This window comes from Tamandua tetradactyla, chromosome 5, assembly GCF_023851605.1.
Source record: "Tamandua tetradactyla isolate mTamTet1 chromosome 5, mTamTet1.pri, whole genome shotgun sequence".
Lineage (NCBI taxonomy): Eukaryota > Metazoa > Chordata > Mammalia > Pilosa > Myrmecophagidae > Tamandua > Tamandua tetradactyla.
In genome coordinates this window covers 194,193,188-194,212,094 of record NC_135331.1, presented here as the reverse complement: position 1 = coordinate 194,212,094, position 18,907 = coordinate 194,193,188, and the positions used below count along the sequence as shown (strand labels likewise).

At 43.3% G+C, this 18,907-nt stretch overlaps 1 non-coding gene and 1 pseudogene across 1 annotated transcript; one reads left to right on the top strand and one right to left on the bottom strand.

Moving 5' to 3' along the window:
• The first annotated feature begins 6,835 nt into the window (after positions 1-6,835).
• Positions 6,836-6,908, top strand: TRNAF-GAA (transfer RNA phenylalanine (anticodon GAA)). Its single transcript has one exon. It is a non-coding gene; the product is annotated as a tRNA-Phe (tRNA).
• Positions 6,909-15,431: 8,523 nt separating this feature from the next.
• Positions 15,432-18,516, bottom strand: LOC143682960 (Na(+)/H(+) exchange regulatory cofactor NHE-RF3-like; annotated as a pseudogene).
• Between the last annotated feature and the right edge of the window lie 391 nt (positions 18,517-18,907).

The window sequence follows — 18,907 nt, the reverse complement described above, 5'->3', positions numbered from 1 at the left end:
AATGTTTATCAACATCCCTGACCTCTACACCCAACAGACGCCAGTAATGACCCTCCCCCCTTTATAGCCAGAAAGGCTTGACGTTGCCAATTGTCCCAGCACTTTACCCCCAAAGGTCCCCAGTCGAGAACCACTGCACTGGACCAAAGAACAAACTAGGGATGACTTATATGGCTGCCTCATCCTGAAAGGAATATAAGGTTTTCTTTTGATCGTTACGTGGAGAACCCAAGGAGAGAGCTACAAGCATTGTTTTCCAGTCGTTTATTCACTAGAAAGTATTTATAAACTATGTGTAATGTGAGAATCATTGTAATCCTTCAAATTTCCATTGGGCATTGACAATTCAACTGGACGTTGAAAATTATTAAAGGATAAAGTGTCTGTGACTTCATAAAGATTTGCCTGGATCTGGAGGGGAGTGGGAGACAAATACATCAGCACTTACACTATTAACTCCTTCTGGCGCAGACTTGGCTGAGCAGCTGTAACTCCAGTGGCCTCTGCTTAGACTCTGGATTTCCTGCTCATTCTCTATCACGAATTCCGCAGCCACCACACCGTACTCCTGTACCTCCACTAGGGCTGGCTCAGAGCCACAGCAGAAAATGCTGGATGGAGGGGTCAGCGGAACACAGCCCAGCAGGTGAGCTTGGGAAATTTCAATCTGAACAGAAAGAGAAAACAGGTCCTAAGTGAGAAACAACAAGCACGTGACGTCACAGACAGTCACTGCCTTACTAATACCTGGGGACCAGCATCCTGCTTGGGAACCCTGACAGGGCTCTGCCTCGGAACACCTTCTCTACTTCCGAGACCCACAAAGAAGCTCATGTGTTGCTGTGGCACCGCAGGGGTGTGCAGTGCTCCACCCTCCCCTGGTTCCTGCTTCAGCTCCTTAACCAGGTGTGTGTTCAGTTCCATCATGGGCAGCACCTGCTCTGTCAATGACAGGAGAGTGATCCAGGTCAATTCTGATGGGTTCCAGGTCAATTCTGGTGGGTTCCAGCTCGCGCCTTCCTTTCCCAGCTGCCTCCTCCGCAGACTTCAAGCTCCAGCCTCAGAGACCAGGACAGCAGCCTTACAGAGATGGTAAACCAGAACCCACAGCCATGGTGGTCAAATTCGCATGATAAAGCAATCATGAGTAGAAAGTAAAGCTTTGGACCCACAGAAGATGAGGCTCTTTTGGCACAAGACTATGGTGGCTCTGGGAGTGCCCAAATGCTCCTCCTATCTCTGGAAATCACTTTCTCCACAGTGGATTTGCAATGCTCAGGGATTCATGAGAAGTGTCTTCCCTTGGACAGGATACTAACAGTTCTTCACCAAGGAAGGGCTGAGATCACAGGACTCTGACTAGTTGTTAGACCAACCTCTAGCCGGCCAGGAGTACGCAGACAGGCATAGAAATTTAGGCACCTGAGGGAAATGGAAAACAAGGAGGAAATTTTTCTACTGAACCTCCTATCTGTCCACTGACACAGGTACAGTTGAAGTTGGCGAGGGTGGAGGAATCTAATAAAATAATGGTGCAAGGACCTTTTATTTCATTCTCCTTCCACCTGCCTTTTATTTCTTCCTGCTTCATAATAATGAGAAACAGCAGCAAAACATAAGCCGTCTATTGTGTTATGACATGCTTGTTTCTTCATCTTCACTGAACGTTTCAGTTTGCTAAATCTATGGACTGCACTATACCAGAAATGGATTGGCTTCTACAATGGGGATTTATCTGAAAACAGGCTGCTGGCATCCAGGGGTCCTCTGTCAGGTAGCAAGGCAGAGGCGGGGTCTGATGGTGCTTCACTGCCAGGTCTCACTCTCTGCTGCTGGTTCCAGAGCCCTCTTCCCTGAACTTCTTTGGATCTCTTCTTAGCATCTGGCCTTTTCTCTCTAAATTTTCTGGGTATTTGTCTCTGAGCTCTCTGACATTTTTCTGTCTTTTATTCTCATAATGGTTTCCAGTAAACAATGAAGACTCACCTTGAGTTGGGTTGGTCATAGCTCAATTAAAACCACCTAATCAAAAGCATGCACCCACATGAGGGCTGCACCCACAGAAATGGATTAAAGGAGCATGCATTTTCTGGGGCACATAAGAGCTTCAAACTGAAACACGGAGTGAGCAGCATTTTTACTCCTGTTATTTCATGACTTCATTGAGCTGAAAAATTCAGGTTAAAAGATTTGTGGAGAGTCAGAGGCCATAATAGAAAATGAGTAAATACCAATGGGTTGACTTTGCTGTGAGGAGTAAAATTACAAGTAAAGATATTCACAGGGAAGAACAGGAAATCCTCATGCAAACTTAGCAGTATTTAGCTGTGAAGGCGTGTGGAAACAAGCCTAGGAGATGTTGGGGATTGAACCCAGGGCCTCGTGCATATTAAGTATGCACTCTTACACTGAGCCACACTCCCTGGCCTGGCTGTAAGCAAAGAGGATCCTATATGAGGGACAACCAGCATTTTCTCCAAGTGTGCAGATGTTTAATTCTTCACAAGTCCAACTCCTCCCTGTTCAACTCATTGTCTCACATCCATGAAGGAGAAATAGAAATGCAATCCCCACCCCCGTCGAGGACTGCTTTAAGCCTACTCCCTATACAGTCCAGGACTGAATATGCTGCTATGTGTTAAGATACAGCTTTCTCCAAATGTTTTCTTTCCTGCCTACAAGATGCCAAAAGACACAGAAAATAGTGCAAGGAAATACAAAGATGAGTCCTGCGTGTGATCTCAGGGGAAGGTAGGTCCAGGTGGGCAGGTATAACAGGAAATTAATGATTGCACAGTAGCTTTCCAAATGGAGCAGCACCGAAGGCTTCTATGGGTGGCCTGACCGCTCTTAAAAACCGCTGCATCCGGATTTGAACATGGCAGCAGCTTTGTCCTCACAATGTTGAAGGCAAGAAAACACAAAAGACTGAAGAGAAAGGAAAAAGAAGAGAAAGCTGGGGGCTTCTGTTGTTACGGCATTCTCACCTGCATATGCAAGAAACAAACAAACAAAACAGCTTTTGTCTTTTGGATGTGAATGAATTTTTATTTTCCTGAACAATTTATGCCTTAGACGAGCACACACCAGGGTTACACCCCCCAGACCGGTCTACCCACACAGCTACATCTTCCCTGGCCACTGGACGTGCGTTCACAAGCACCAACATAACATCCCAATCTGCACCATACCTGTCCTGAAACAAATCCCTGTACTGAGCGCTGCACCCAGTACCCTGCTGCCTGCTGTACAACCATCCCACAAACACAAAGCCTTAGACTACTGAAAAAAGTCAACTCCCAAAGTACATCAATCAAGATGTCTACATGCGATGAAGACAGCGTAAGATCACTAAGCATATCATAACGTAGGCAGACATAGTCCTGCCTGATGACCAAATTAAAACACCTGAGGAGACACGGACACTGGAAGAAGTAGTCAAAGATGCTCCTACAACTCTACTTAAAAAATAAGTGGGATAGCGAATGACATAAAGGAGATCAGGGAAGATGGTAGAAGAGCAGAAAGAGGAATTTGAAATAATAAACAGAAAAATAGCAGGACTATTTTTTTGACTAAATAAAAAACATACTAGAGGCACACAACACCAGATTAGAAGAGACAGAAGAAAGAATAAGTGATTTAGAAGACAGGATAATTGACTATGAAGACTCAAGACAACAAATGGCAAAAAAAAAGATGAAAAAAATGAATGGGAACTCAAGGAGATGATAAGCAAAACAAAGCACACAAATATAAGAATCATTGGTGTCCCAGATGGAAAAGAGAGGAGTAAAGGTCTAGGAAGTGTAGTTGAAGATATAATGGAGGAAAACTTCCCCACACTTATAATGGACGTAAATGTACAAGTCAAAGAAATCCAAAGAACTCCAAACAGAATAAATCCAATCAGGCTTTCCCCAAAGAACATACTAATCAGTCTGTCAAATGTTAAAGAGAAGCAGAAAATCCTGAAAGTGGCAAGAGAAAAGCAATCTCCTACATACAAGGGAAATCAAACAAGACTGAGTTCAGATTCCTCAATCAGCACCCTGGAGGCAAGAAGGCAATGGTATGATATATTCAAGATTCTGAATGAGAGAGACTTCCAACCAAGAATTCTGTACCCAGCCAAATTGTCTTTTAAACTTGGAGAGATTAAAGTGTTCACAGAAAAACCTTACTGATAGTCTTCATTTCTACCCTCACCTCCAAGCTTTTCTCTCTTTTCCTTTCATTTCAACCTGCGGGACTCTGGGAAGGCAGATATCTTGTTAACGATCTCTCTCAGCTTCTGCATATCTGAGAATATCTTAAACTCTCCCTTATTTTGAAGGAATATTTTGCTCAATAGAAAATTCTAGCTGTTGTTTCAGATTGTAAGCTGCCAGAATGCAATATACCAAAACTGGAACGGTTTTATACAAGGGAAATTTTATAAATTGAAAATTTACATTTCTAAACCTACTAAAAATGTCCAAACTAAGATATCCTTGAAAAGATACCTTAATTCAAGAAGGCTGATGAGTCAGAAACACCAGTTTCAGCAGGGAAATCATGTGGCTTGCATCTGCCTGTCCCTTGCTCCTCAGCTCTATGGTTTTCAGTTTCTGTTCTGTAAAGTTTCCTCCCTTTGTTTCCCTAGGGCTGGCTTTCATTCCTTGGTCTCCATTGGCTCTGTGCAGGTTCTGGCTTGCTTAACATCACATGGCAATTACTACTGGGCTCCAAACATCCCTAAACATTTGTGTCTCTCTTCTCCAAGTGTCAACATCTGTGTCAGCTCTCTCTATGTCAGCTCTGAACTCTCTCCAAAATGTTTCCTCTTTTAAAAGGAAACATTTCATGGTCCAGTAAACTAATCAAACGTTCTGCCCTAATGTATGGAATCAGGATTAAAAGAAATGGTGGCTTTTCTGGGGTACATAATATTTTTGAACCAGCGCAGCTCTCAATTTTTCTCTTTCAGTATCTTGAATAGATTGTACCACTTCCCTTTTGCCTCCATGGCTCCTGATAAGAAATCAGTGGTTTCTCTTATCAGGTATTCCTTGTACACAATGAACACTTTTTTCTTTTACTGCTTTCAGAATTATCTCCTTATCTTTGGCATTTGACATTCTGAAGTAGGTCTTGAGGAGGTCTATCTGCATTTATTCATTCTGAGGTACATTGTATTTCATGTAGCTGGATATCAATGCCTTTGATAAGAGTTGGGAATTTTTAACCTTTATTTCCTCAAACATTTTTTCTGCCCTCTCTTCCTTCTTTACTCCTTCTGGGACACCTACGAATGCATCTATTTGCATGTTTAATGTTGTCAATCAGTTCCTAGAGACCCCTACTCAGCTTTTCCCATTCCTTTCTTTACCTGTTCTTTTGTCTCTTTGAATTCACTGTCTTCCAGCTCACAGCTCCATTCTTTTGTCTCTTCAAGTCTGCTGCTGTGTGCTTCTTGTGCACTTTTCATCTCTTGTGCCCATGAGATGAAACAGTTTTGATTGCATGGTTTCAAATTCTTCTTTTTAAAAAACTATTTTTATTGAGAAATGTTCATACACATAGAGTCCATACATGGTGTACCATCAATGGCTCACAACTTCATCACATAGTTATGTATTCATCACCATGATCATTTTTGAACATTTGCATCACTCCAGGAAAACAAATGAAAACAGAAAAAACTCACATATCTTATAAACCCTACCCCTCCATGTCATTGACCACCAGTATTTCAACCTACCCAATTTTTACCATTTATCCACTATTACTTATTTTTTATCCTTCTTTTTTTCACTCATCTGTTTAAGAGATATGTTTGAACATCATTGATTAGTCCTTTCAGATTCTGTATCTCCTTTGACTTTAAGTTGTTCCATATATCTCTTAAACAGATGAGTAAAAATTGAACCATATCTTACTGCTTCTTCACATGATGAGTTTTAATATTTTGTGGATATCTGGCCAATTAGATTATCTTCATGAGTTTACTCTGAAAATCAGATTCTCTCTTTTATGAGAACTTTTGTTGTTGACTGGATTTGTGTTACCTCTCTTCTTTGACTCTGTACCTTTTCCTCGGTACTACCAACCATAGTTGGGCCAGTGACCCTGGAAGGCAGCACTCACAACTTATCAGGGCCCAGGAAGAAGGTCTAGTAAAGATGCCTAAAACTGTTTAATTTGGCTCCTCAAGGAGCCCTCTTCTCTTTATCAAGAAGCATTTTAGATGCTTCAAGGAGCCCTTTTCTCTTCACCAAGAAGTATTTCAGATATCTTCCCGGAGGTGCACGTTTTTCTCCCGCCAGCAGAGGGTACTCCGCATCAACCTGCTCCCCTGCCCTACAGAAGCAGTCTTACCTCCCTGCTGCTCCAGACAAAGGCATGCCCACCAGGCTGGGGTGAAACCGTCCGTGATCCCAGCGTGCCGGTTTTCTGGACAACAGCTGACGCACTGCTAGATCAGGTCCCGCCCCCACCGCCTTTCAGTCTGGAGCTGCCCGCCCTCCAGAGACTGGAGAACGGGACTCTTTCTGCCCCGAGTCAGGCAGGGACGCAAGGAGCCGGGCTGGGGGCGGTACTCGCCACCTCTCGCCACAGCTTTGCTCTCTTCTTCCAGCACATTCCCAGGTGTGGTGGAGCACTTCCTGGATCTCCAGAACCGGGATCTTTTCTCAAAGAGGGTTACTGCCTGACTCATAGTCGTTTATCCTGGAGAGAAGTGAGTCTAGCGTCTTTCTAAATGACCATCGTGGAACTTTAAGCTATGATATTTTGGAAGAACATCTAAGGGTGCTTCATTATCAGTCGCAATGAAGACCAAAAGGCCCCCGTGGCCGAAATAGCTCAGTTGGGAGAGCGTTAGACTGAAGATCTAAAGGCCCCTGGTTCAATCCTGGGTTTCGGCAATTAGTGTTGCTTTTGCATACTTATTAGTCCTCCCTTAATAGTTGCATCAAATTGGGTTGCAACACCTTTACAGCCATTTGCAAATCCAATCAAGGTGTGTACGTAACACTGTCTCCTTTGCTGGTATATATACTTAGGTCCTCCTTGAAGCGCTAATTAACAGAGTGCATATTTTATTCAAAGTTTCAAAACCTAGGAAATTATTGGCCTAGGAATTTCCAATATACTAATGCCAATGTGCTGGTACATTTCTGTTTTGATGCTATCTTGGTCTGCGGTGTGCAGGGGTGATTTCATCACAGTTATGGAAATGACCTGTGGTTAAAAGAACCACTTAGTGGGTGAGTGTATATATTCATGCAGCACATGCATGGAAAATCAAATTTAACAAATCAAAATTCTCAATTTCTGTCTGAATCCACTCTACCATTAAATTTCTAGATAGGGAAAGTTTTTGAACCCTGGTGAGCTTTTAAGCAATTACAACAACACCCCAACTTCTCTTTTTGACCAGACATCTTTGCAGTCTTGCACTCCTGTCTGGAATTTCCAAATTTTCAGTTATTTCTGAAAACAGATGAGAGACAGATGAAGCTGAGCAGAGAAGAAAAGAAGCAGCAGAGGAGAGAAGTGGAAGCTGAAAGGAGCAGGGCATGGGGACAGGTCTGTAAGGTCAGATCAGAATTGGACAGGCGTGGAGGTAGAAAGTGATCAAACCCCTTGTTCTACTTTGCTAGCTGTGAGAATATGTACCAGAAACAAAACAGCTTTTTAAAGGAGGGAATTTTTTAAGTTGCAAGTTCACGGTTTTAAGGCCGTGAAAATGTCTCAACTAAAGCAAGGCTATAAGATGTCCAATCTAAGGGATCCAGGGATAGATAAGTTTGCTTCAAGAAGGCCGATGACATTCAGGGTTTCTCTCACAACTGGAAAGGCATATGGTGAACATGGCAGTATCTGCTAGCTTTCTCTCCAGGCTTCCAGTTTCATGAAGCTCCCCCAGGGACATTTTCCTTCTTCATCTGCACAGGTCTCTAGCTGCATGAGCTCTGTAGCTCTTTCCAAAATGGTTCCCTCTTAAAAGACTCCAGTAAGCAACCCCACCTTGAATGGTTGGAGACACATGTCCAAGGAAATGATCTAATCAAAAGTTACCACCCACCTCCATGGATAATTTAAAAACTCCCACCCAGCAATACTGAATAAGGATTAAAGGACATGGCTTCTCTGGGGTCCACAAATTCAAATCAGCACACACGTCACCTCTATTATGCTTTTTCCAGGTCCTGGGAAGGAGAGAAGGCCCTTTCTTTCTCAGATGAGTTGTTTCTAAGTCTATACTTCCCAATAAATTATGGTGCATTTGCAGGAGATTTCAGTAACTTTAAGACTGCCTCGCTTTCCTTTCAGTGGCAAGAAATCCAGGTTGAGTACTTTGTTGGAGAGCATGTGGTGCAGTGTTTGTGGAGTGGCAATAATCCAGGTCCTGGAGGCTGTGGGAAGGGCACAGGGAAGCCACGTCCAACCAGTCCATGTGTGGGAGCAGTGCTGACCATAGAAGCAGGACCCAGTCTACTTTGGGATGGGACTTCTCAGGTACTGACAGGAATTGCCATTCAGCATCTTTGGGCTTAAAAATACAAGAGAAAGAATAAGGAAGAAAGGTTAAGCAGAGACCAAACATTTTCAGCTGCAATTTGTTTCTCACTAAAACCATCATGCTCCTGGATAGTTCAGTTGCAAAGGATTAAGGCCCTTAGTCTGAGGTTCTAGGGAGGATTCAGGACCTGTTCCTATGTAGATATTGTCCATTTCTGCATATCTCTTTTTAGACCATTCAGAAAATGTCACTGAACACTGCTGTTTTCTAGACCAGCTGGGAATATTTGCAGTGCACTTTACATCTTGCATCCGCCCTGGTCTCAGTTCAAGTGAGAAGAGCAGAAGTTTGAATGGGGAAAGTCATATTTGCAGTAATATGGGAGAGCTTTGTACCCAGCCACTTTGTTGCTATGTACCCAAAACAGTGTAGTATGCAGGTCAGAGTGGGACAAGTCTAGCCTACAGACTTCTGTAGTCAGTAAATGAAGAGTACATTCTTCAGTTTGTTGTTAGGTTGTTTAATTTTTCTTTGGGGTCATTGGAAAGAGCTGGAAATGGAAGAGAAGTGTTTTATTTTGAACTTGATTTATTTTGGAGGCTTATGGATTTAAAGTCTAATCCGTGTTGATGCTTGTTAAGCATGGATGACTCCTGAGGCTGGAGTGCTACAGAGATCTCCTGCCTGGAGATGTCCTTTAAGCATGTGGCTGCTGAGGAGAGGGTTTCTGCATGGAGGGAGACACCAGTAAAGAGTCCATTGTGAGTGGAGGACTTGGAACTCATTAATCTATTCATAGAAAACAGTATGATTAGCTTTGCCACTAGAGGGACTTTGCACTTTGACATTCATATTCATTACCATTATCTTCCTTGACCTTCTTAGAACATGGAGGAAAGTCCCAATTCCAGCTCTCTGCCCCCAAATGAGATGCTGTGTATCTTTTTAGGTTGATTTCAACTGAACTTGGGCTCTTCTCCATGTTCACAGGAATCTGTGAGGTCATTTTAGAAGTTGCGAGAACCTGATTTTTCTAGCACGGCTTGTCCCTCAGTTGTATTGGAAAGAGGAAGCTCACCAGAGTAATTGAATGTGAGAAAAGGAAACAGAATTGAAGGTCTCATTAGTGGGTGTAATACGCAAAACTATGAAGTCTCTTGTGTAAGGTCAGGATGAAGCAAGAGTTGCCTTGGTTTGAGTCTTAGTGTAAAACACAGCAGTTAGGAGTACTGATGACATTGTTTGCACTGGCTTGTGCACTTAAATTGAACCTATATTTTGAAATTCATTAAAATTCTACATTGACCTTGCCTCTTCTTCATTTAGTGAGAGATTCCATTTCTGCGTGGAGTTCTCACCTGTATATGCAAGAAACAAAGAAACAAAACAGCTTTTGTTTTCTTTGTTGTGAATTAATTTTTATTTTCCACAACAATTTATACCTCCCTCTAAGATTTCCTAAAGGATCCTTGCTGTTTTGTAAAAAGTCATCAAAGATTTTTAATGTGATCAAGATACTTTCCCTGAGCAGGCTGTGTTTAAATTCTAGCCATCCTTCAAAACTGTCCGTTTGAATAAGTGTCCCAAGCATATCTGTTTTGAGCTGTTGTTGTTGCTGGACTGGCATTCTTAGGTTCTGGGCCATGCCATGAGAAAGAAGTCAAGGGCACAGCACAGGTGAGCAGCTAGGCATAAAGTTTGTTAAGTACACATGCAAAGAGGAGTATGTGGGTGCTCTCACAGGAAAAGAGAGGTGAGAGGCCCCGAGACTGTTGGGCAATCTGCCTTTATTTCTTAGCTTTACTTACTCCCCTTCCCCCTCCTTGTTCAGGGCTCTTTCTCCTACCCTCCCTTCTCTCCAGCGTGGCACCTGGTGGTAGAGAGTGCACTTGGGTGGGCTGGCTGCTGCCAGCTGTTCTGCATGGGTGGATAGCTCCAGTAGGGTGTCTGTGCAGGACAGGCTCTCTTGACCTTGATTAACTGCCCTCACCCAAGGCTTCTTCACAGCATCTTCTCTCCCCTCTCAGGTCTCTGCTCTAGCCTGCCTCAACTTTACCCTTGGAGAGTTCAGGCCTCTAAATCTTAATGTTAACTGAGGGATGAGGGTCTGTCTTCTATGTCTGCTTCCTGCCTGTCGGGGGTGTAGGCACTATCTGATGGGGCATAGAAATTTCTGCCTCTCTCATTTAGGTTGAGAGGGGAGGAGTCTGTAGGAGTGGTTGGAACACTGAAAATCCTCACATCAGCATTAGCTTGGTCTGAAAGACTTAAGACTTCTAGTCTAGAAGAAAGAAACTGGGTAAGAAGGTTAACAATACAAGAGCCAATCAATTGTAAGAGGAGGATAGAAAGGAGTGGGCCTAGGAGGGACATTAGCCATAAGAGATGGGGAAAACTCTGCATCTCTGGTTCGGAAGACAAAAGACTGAAGACCCGCCCATGGATTATTCCACCTTGGCAAGCAGAATCCCCCCTCAAATGAGGAAAATAAAAGGGAAAAGTTATCTGGACTGTGGTAAAGCCTGCAGAGCACCTGAACTCTGTGAAAAACGTTCCCTCACCCAGACAAGTCTTCTCTCCTGTTCCTCAACCAGAGTGAGTTTTTTAAGGGAATCACAATCATTTTCATCTCCCCTACTTTTAGGTTTCATTCTGGTTCTTCATTGCCCCTACCAGGTCCGCACCTCTGTGAAGAACTAAGAAGCCATCTCCTCTCTTGTTCCCTCCCAGCACACGTCAGCTCTCCTCCCGCTTATCATGCCTGGACTGGGGCTTGGCTGTTGCGGGGAGAATCACTGGAGCTTGACAACTTAGGGGAGAAAGAGTTGAAGGTGATGTTATAAATGCCAACAACGTTTCAGCACCAAGATAAGGGGGACATGACCGCGGTAGGCCCACGGTCAGAGGGGCACACACCTGACACTGAGTTGAGAGCTTTATGGGCTCCTAGGGCCGTGGTCAATGCTGATCGGATGGAGCATAAGGTGGAGACAGAGTCTCCACGATTTTAAATGTGATCATCAGCTAGCAGTTGGGAACGACTAGCCAAGACTCCTGAATGAGTGAAACAGGAACCTGGGAAAACACACTGTGGAGGGTTCAGGATGAAATTGGGAAGGGAGGGGTAGGAAGGAGAGAAGAGTGACATATGGAGTAATAAAGAAAGGAAGGTGGCTGCAGTAGCAAAAGTAAAACTGCAAGAGGAGTGAGTAGAAGTGGACTCAGACCTGTTACTTTGTGGATACAGAGGATTTGAGATAGTTAAGGAAAGTGTCCCAGCTGTCTTTTTCTCCTGTGCTTCTTGTAAATTCACTGGTAGCAAGAGTCCCTCTCCTAGCAAAGTGGACTGAAATTGTTCCACAGAAAAATTACACTGATTTGTCCAAACCATGGGGAGCATGAGAACAGCTTGCAGCTCCTACCACGGTAGGATAGACAGGCTGAGCACTTTGGAGTTCACACACAAGGTTCAGTTTTTCATTCCAGAGCTGAAGCCACTGATACTGTGGTCTTGTGAGGAAGCTGAAGGGAAAGCAGGGTACCCCAGTCCTAGTCTTGCAATGTAGAAGGGGGATCCCCTGTTAACTTTGTCCTTGAGCTTCTCAAATAATGTTGAGCTGTGCTCACAAAGCAAGGCATAAAAAGAAGGAGAGAGAGAGGGAGAGAAGGAAGGAAGAAGAAAGAAAGGAAGGAGGGAGGGAAGGAGGGAGGGAGGGAGGGAGGGAGGGAGGGAGGGAGGGAGGGAGAGAGAGAGAGAGAGAGAGAGAGAGAGAGAGAGAGAGAGAGAGAGAGAAAGAAAGAAAGAAAGAAAGAAAGAAAGAAAGAAAGAAAGAAAGAAAGAAAGAAAGAAAGAAAGAAAGAAAGAAAGAAAGAAAAAGAAAAGGTTAGGGACACTCTACCATGTAGCTTTGAGTGGATTCCAGGAAAAGTTGCATCCCTGAGGCTGGATGGTTTAGTGGACAAGCAAGAGACTCTCACTCTGAGGGTCCAGATTTCAGGGTCTGTTCAGGGTTAGGTTCACCCTCTCCCTCTGCCCTTCCCCATCACAACCACTCTTAAATGGGAGCCCTCTAAATGCAGCTTTCTTCAGAGGGACGCATCCGAGGGTTTGCACTGGACTCTTCTACCCCTCACATCCATTCAATGGCCACTAAAAAATGGCCAAACTGAATCAGAAAAACCAGAATCTCTTACAAAGTCAGAAAAACTATTTATGCCCCAGGGCTTGACTACCATTTGGAGCCAATGATAAGATATTGGGTCTTTCTGAGACTCACGGACCACTTCACGTTTCCAAATAACTACGTTTCCACTTGGCCTCTACGTTTCTATTGGCCATCTTCTTGACCAAAAGCATTGTAATATCTACCAAGGTGTCTGACCTGAACCTTCTGATTTCGGAATCAGATGCCTTACCCATTAGGGCACGCAGCCAGTTTCACGACGCAGTTGTCTGAATGTTTCGGATTTTAAGGTTTTAACTTCCTAATTGAAGGAAGATTTAACAACATTCAAAAAATGAATAAAATGACATCTGAAACCTCATAAGACAATTACTTTAGATTAATACATGACCAGACGACCAACAGTCACCCAAGTCTGCACAGTTGTTCTCCTTACGGTCACTGATAATGGGCGCATACGTTTGGACGGAGAAACATGATCCAAGAACTGAAGTCTCCAAGAAACAGGAAAGATGATGGTGTAATGAGAGGGAGGGCCACAAGTCTGTAAGTGCAGACCTTTTCCTCTCAAAGATCAGATGGTGCCTGTTCTGGGGAGAAAGATCTGTAAACTCAGAGGTGGCCTCCCCTTGTTGGAAAGTCCTGCTTTAATACCAGGATGATATTTTATTGTAATTCATTTATGCATCGCTATTAGCAACTTGATTTAAATCAACAATCAAAAGGATCACCTGACGTGGAGGTGGCCACAGTGGTGGATTCCAGACATCTCTGTCAGGGTGTGTACTGTGCACACACACTCAAGTTGTTAATCTCTCTTACCAATTTCACAAGAATTTGCAGATGTCATCTTTTTACCTCTGATCATTCAGTGTGTATTTGCTAAGGGAAAGGTTGTTCTCTTAGAAACCACAATACTTTTATCTAATTAGTGTATACTATAAATGCAATACTGTTATCTAATATAAAATCCATATGCAAATATCATCAATCATCACCTAAATATCCTTCAGGGAAATGTTTCCCCAACCCAGGTCCCAGTGCAGGATTACATATTACAGGCACTGTTTTGTTTCTTTAATCTGGAAGGGTTTCTCAAATTTCTTTGTCTTTCAAAATGTTAAAAGGCTTTGAAGATTTTAAGCCAGTTGTAGGATCCTTTCAATTTGAGTTTATGTGATGCTCACTTGTAGTTAGATTCAGGTCATGAACGTTGGTGAGGATGTCAGTGATGTGATGCTCTTAGCACATAGGAGGCACGTGACGCTGGCCTCTTTCCCCTCTATCTGTAACGTTAATTAAATGTAAAGGTATCATTTCCTCTCAGTGATTTAATTAGCATGTTACTTGTGGGAAAATATGCGAGGCTTTACAAGTATTCTATTCCTCATCAAAGTTTGAGCTGTATTTAAGGATTGATGGATGAATTTTGCCTGAATCAATCATTAGCATGATGATTACACAATGGTGATATTGAAAATTTCTACCCTGATAAACATGAAACACTGCACAGAAAAATTAAAGCACACCTAAATATGTAGGTAGCTGTGAAAGTGATGACCTTGTAGTGGTAACTGCGAAGTGGTCCTTAACCAGTTCCCCTGAGGTACTGGCACAGGTGGACAGGAAATGTCCTGGAGCTGGAAGGAAATGGAGAAGGCAAGGATGTCCAGTCAGCAGATGAGGTCATGAAGGGAGAGATTATGGAGAAGTCTCTGGGAATCTGTTGCCTCTCTTGAGCCATAACATCTGTGGGTTCTTAGGAAGCCCCTGATGGTGGGTCTGGAGCTAATGTCTACCTGCAGTCTCCCAGTGGTAAAACTGGCTGGACTTGGAGCCAAGAACAAGGTGAAATCCACTGAGCACTCTGCACCCGTGTCTGACCCGGACAAACAATGAGAGTAATGAATGCTGCCTCTATTCTGTCTTCTGCATTCCTTCATCTCTTCATTCAGTCAGCGCTAGCCAAAAAAACATTCAGGGAAGGGGAATTCGGAAACTATACTTCCTAACCTAACAATGTTACTATAGCAGAATATGTCCTTTGAGCAAAGAGACTCTTGCTTCTATTACAAGTTAACCATTTGGGTCCACTTGCTCCAATCTGTACAGAAAAGGAAAGCTTAATCAGCTCCCTAAATAGTTTAAATCTATCTTCTCACTCTCACCCCCCATTTCTGACAACTTAATTTGAAAACTTTTCAACTCCTGTTTACTTCTGTGCTTCAGCTGCTAACTTTCCTTGAATTAGATTATGGTCCTACCGCATCACCTTGTCACTTCCCGTGACCTCACAATTCATGATGTACATTTTTGAAGCACACTCAAAAGGCATTTTTAATGTTATCTATTCTATCAACCACAAAATTCTTACAAAAGCGTAATTTTAATAGTATTATCTGTCCTCACATATACAGATTGATAAATCATCTTTGGTGTTCATGGAGCCTATAGAAGTAAGATTTATAACCATACAAGAAAATGTAGTTAATTTGAAGCTTGAAAGAGTTCACATGAAAAGAAGGTGGCTCCAGTCTTAGCTTTTCCTGCTGAAAAGAAATAAGCTGCCTGCTGAGGCTGCCCCTAAGAAATGACAACAGAAGACAGCCACACGTGAGGAACTGGTTTCCAGGGGTTCCTTTCTAGCAGGGACAGTAAACGGATGGCAGCTCAGTCCTTGAGAAAGGATTCCTAGTAAATAGCCAGAAACAGCTATCAGCTAAAGCCATTTGTTCTCATCACATCTTGGTATCTTCAGAATTGGAGGAAGAAGAAGTCGTCCTGCGGGCAAGCTCTTTTGCAGTACATGAGTCATGCTCTGACTGCCGGTACTCCTTCTTTGGATTCCAGAGGGCGATCCGGTGATCAGCCAGGGAGGAAACAATAGGGATTCTCTTAGCCTGGAAATAATCATAGACCTTCTTTCCACACACCAAGAGTATAAAACTCGTCCCACTGCTCTGTGTTCTGTCTGCCGCCTTCTCATATGGTTCATCCAGCACTTTTACCCCATTCACCTTGATGACGTCATCTTCCAGCCCAGCCGCATTGGCTGCCCTTCTGCACCTCTTAGGTGAATGAGCCTGGCAGATTCTGAATCGCAGTTAAGTGAAAGCCATAGCCGTTTTCACCTTTCACAAGCCTGCAGAGTTTAGGCTTCTAATCTCCTACTTCCTCTGTAGTATCTGGATTTGAGACCTCCAGAGAAGCAGAAATAGGAGCTGAAGCCTCCTTCACAGAACCATTGGACAGTTCTTTTTTCTTTTTTTTTTTCTATCTTTCTGTTTATTTTCTAAACTGTTTTATTCACACACAATACTGGAGAGATCTTGAAAGGGACTCCACATTTTTGGTTTGTACTAGGCTTTGCTGGCTTGAAATTATGTGCCCCAGAAAAACTATGTTCTTCTAATCCAGACTTCTGGAGGCAGACCTATCGCTGGGTGGGACCTTTTGATTAGGTTGTCTCCATGGAGATGCGACCCACCCAATTGTGGGTGGGACCTTTTGGTTAGATGGAGATGTGACCCCCACCCATTTAGGTGGGTCTCAATTATTTTACTGGTGTCCTTAAAAGAGCTGACACAGAGAGCAAAGAGATGAAAACAAGATACAGATGTTCAGAGATGTTAAGCTAAGAGATGAAACCCAGTTTACCCTGGAGAAGGACCCACAGATGCTTAGAGAGAGCCATTTGGAACCAGAAGCTAGGAGAGAAGGACAGCTTATGTTGCCACATAGCTTCCCATGTGACAGAGGAACTGGTTGCTACCTGCCTTTCCTCTGAGAAGGTAGCCTCTTGATGTCTTTATTTGGGCATTTTCAGAGTCATAGAGTTGTATCTTATTATTTTTTTTTTGGATTCCTAAGAATAGCTTTTTTTTGTTAAGTAATTAATTTTTTGAACAACAACATACAAACATGAACATTCCTACCATATGATCATTCCATTCATGATATATAATGAATAACTCACAATATCACCACATAGTTGCATATTCATCATCATGATCATTTCTGAGAACATTTGCATCAATTCAGAAAAAGAAATAAAAAGAAAACATAAAAAAATTCATACATACCACACCCCTTATCCCTCCCTTTCATTGATCACTGGCATTTCAATCTACTAAATGTATTTTAACATATGTTTTACTCATCTGTCATTGGGCAGTTCTTGACTTTGATCATAGAGAAATGGAGAAAAGTGAGCCAATCTAGGCATGTTGTCCATCTTTGTCTACCACCAACAGTGATGTCTCATCTCCGCTTCCCCTAGTCATTTCCACCACAAAGTCATGATCAAGGGCTTCCACAGACTTGACATTGACAGCAACTACCAGGTCATTGCTCTTCAGGCCAGCCTCCTCTGCTGGGCTTTCAGGACTATGTCCTTGATGATTTGGCCTTTCTGTTCTGGGCCTGCCTTCAGGTAAAACCCAGAGCCCTTGCTTCTCTCATTCATCTCCACAACCCAGGGTTGTGGGTAAGCAGCTTCGAAGTGGCAGTTTCTCTCTTGAATTGGGTCTTCTGCCCTCTGTGGTGCTCATCGGTTTCCTTATTCACCAGGACATGATGTGCAGCCAGACTTCTTCACCTTTTCAACCACTTCCTCATGGCTGTTGTTCTAGTTTGCTAGCTGCTGGAATGCAATATACCAGAAATGGAATGGCTTTTAAAAAGGGGAATTTAATACATGTCTATAGAAAGGTCAAAGACATCCAGGGAAAGATACCTTGGTTCAAGAAGTCCAATGAAGTTCAGAGTTTCTCTCTCAAGTGAGAAGGCACATGGCGAACATGGTCAGGGCTTCTCTCTTAACTGGAAGGGCACATTGTGAGCAAGACATCCTATGCTAGCTTTCTCTCATGGTTTCCAGTTTCATGAAGCTCCCTGGGAGGCGTTTTCCTTCTTCCTCTCCAAAGGTCACTGGCTCATGGGCTCTCTGCTTCGTGGTGCTGCAGCATTCTCTGCTCTTTCTGAATCTCTCTCCTTCTCCAAAATGTTTCCTCTTTTATAGGACTTCAGAAACTAATCAAGACCACCCAAATGGGTGGAGACACACTTCTACCTAATCCAGCTGAACAAGCACTCTTGATTAAATCACATCTCCAGGGAGATGATCTGATTATAGTTTCAAACATGCAATACTGAATAAGGATTAGAATAAATGGCTGCCTTTACAAAATGGGATTAGTATTAAAACATGGCTTTTCTAGGGGACATGCATCCTTTCAAACCAGCACATTCCACCCTCTGGACCCTAAAAAAGACATATTTTCCCCAAGTACAAAATACATTAATTTCATAACAATATCTGAGGACCTTAAACCATTCCAGGAACATTTCAAATGCAAGATTAATACAAGATTAAAATCAGTACAAAGTCTCATCAGAGTTAGTTAAAGGCATGGATATTCCTAAGGCAAAATTTTCTCCATTTGCTCTGGACCTTTGAAAACTCATAACAGCTGGCATTTTCTACATTCTTTCCTTTCACTTCAATCGTGATCATCAGCTAGGATACCAGCTTTCATAGCCACAACTTAGGGTATTATACCAGCCATGTACATGTCTTTTTCCCATGGACAGTCTTCAAAGAGAGGCCATAGCTGTTCCCCTTCTTCACCAGGTAACACAGCCGAGGCTGGTCCAAATCTGTGGTCCACCACTCATCAAGGGGACACTTCTTGATCGCTGAAACCTGACACCTTCTGATTCTGCTCCAACTCCTTCAAGTCCACCTGTTTTTGATGGCTTCCTTGTGGGAACTCCCATCATCACTGAAGGTTCACTCTTTCTGACCAGATCCATGGCCTGCATATCATATGCTCTTCCCTGGGGACCTTTAGATCTACATTGCGGCCAATAATGAAGCACCCTTAGATGCTCTTCCAAAATGTCATAGGGAGAAGTTCCACAATGGTCAATTAGGAAGATGCTGGACTCACTTCTCTCCAGGATAAACGACTGTGGGTCAGGCAGAAACTCTCTTTGACAAAAGATCTTGGTTCTGGAGATCCAGGAAGTGCTCCACCACACCTGGGAAAGTGCGGGAAGAATAGAGAGCAAAGCTGTGGTGAGAGGTGGTGAGTACCGCCCCCAGTCTGGCTCCTTGCATCCCTGCCTGTGTCTTGGGGCAGAAAGAGTCCTGTTCTCCAGTCTCTGGAGGGCGGGCCGCTCCAGACTGAAGGGCTGTGGGGGCAGGTCATGA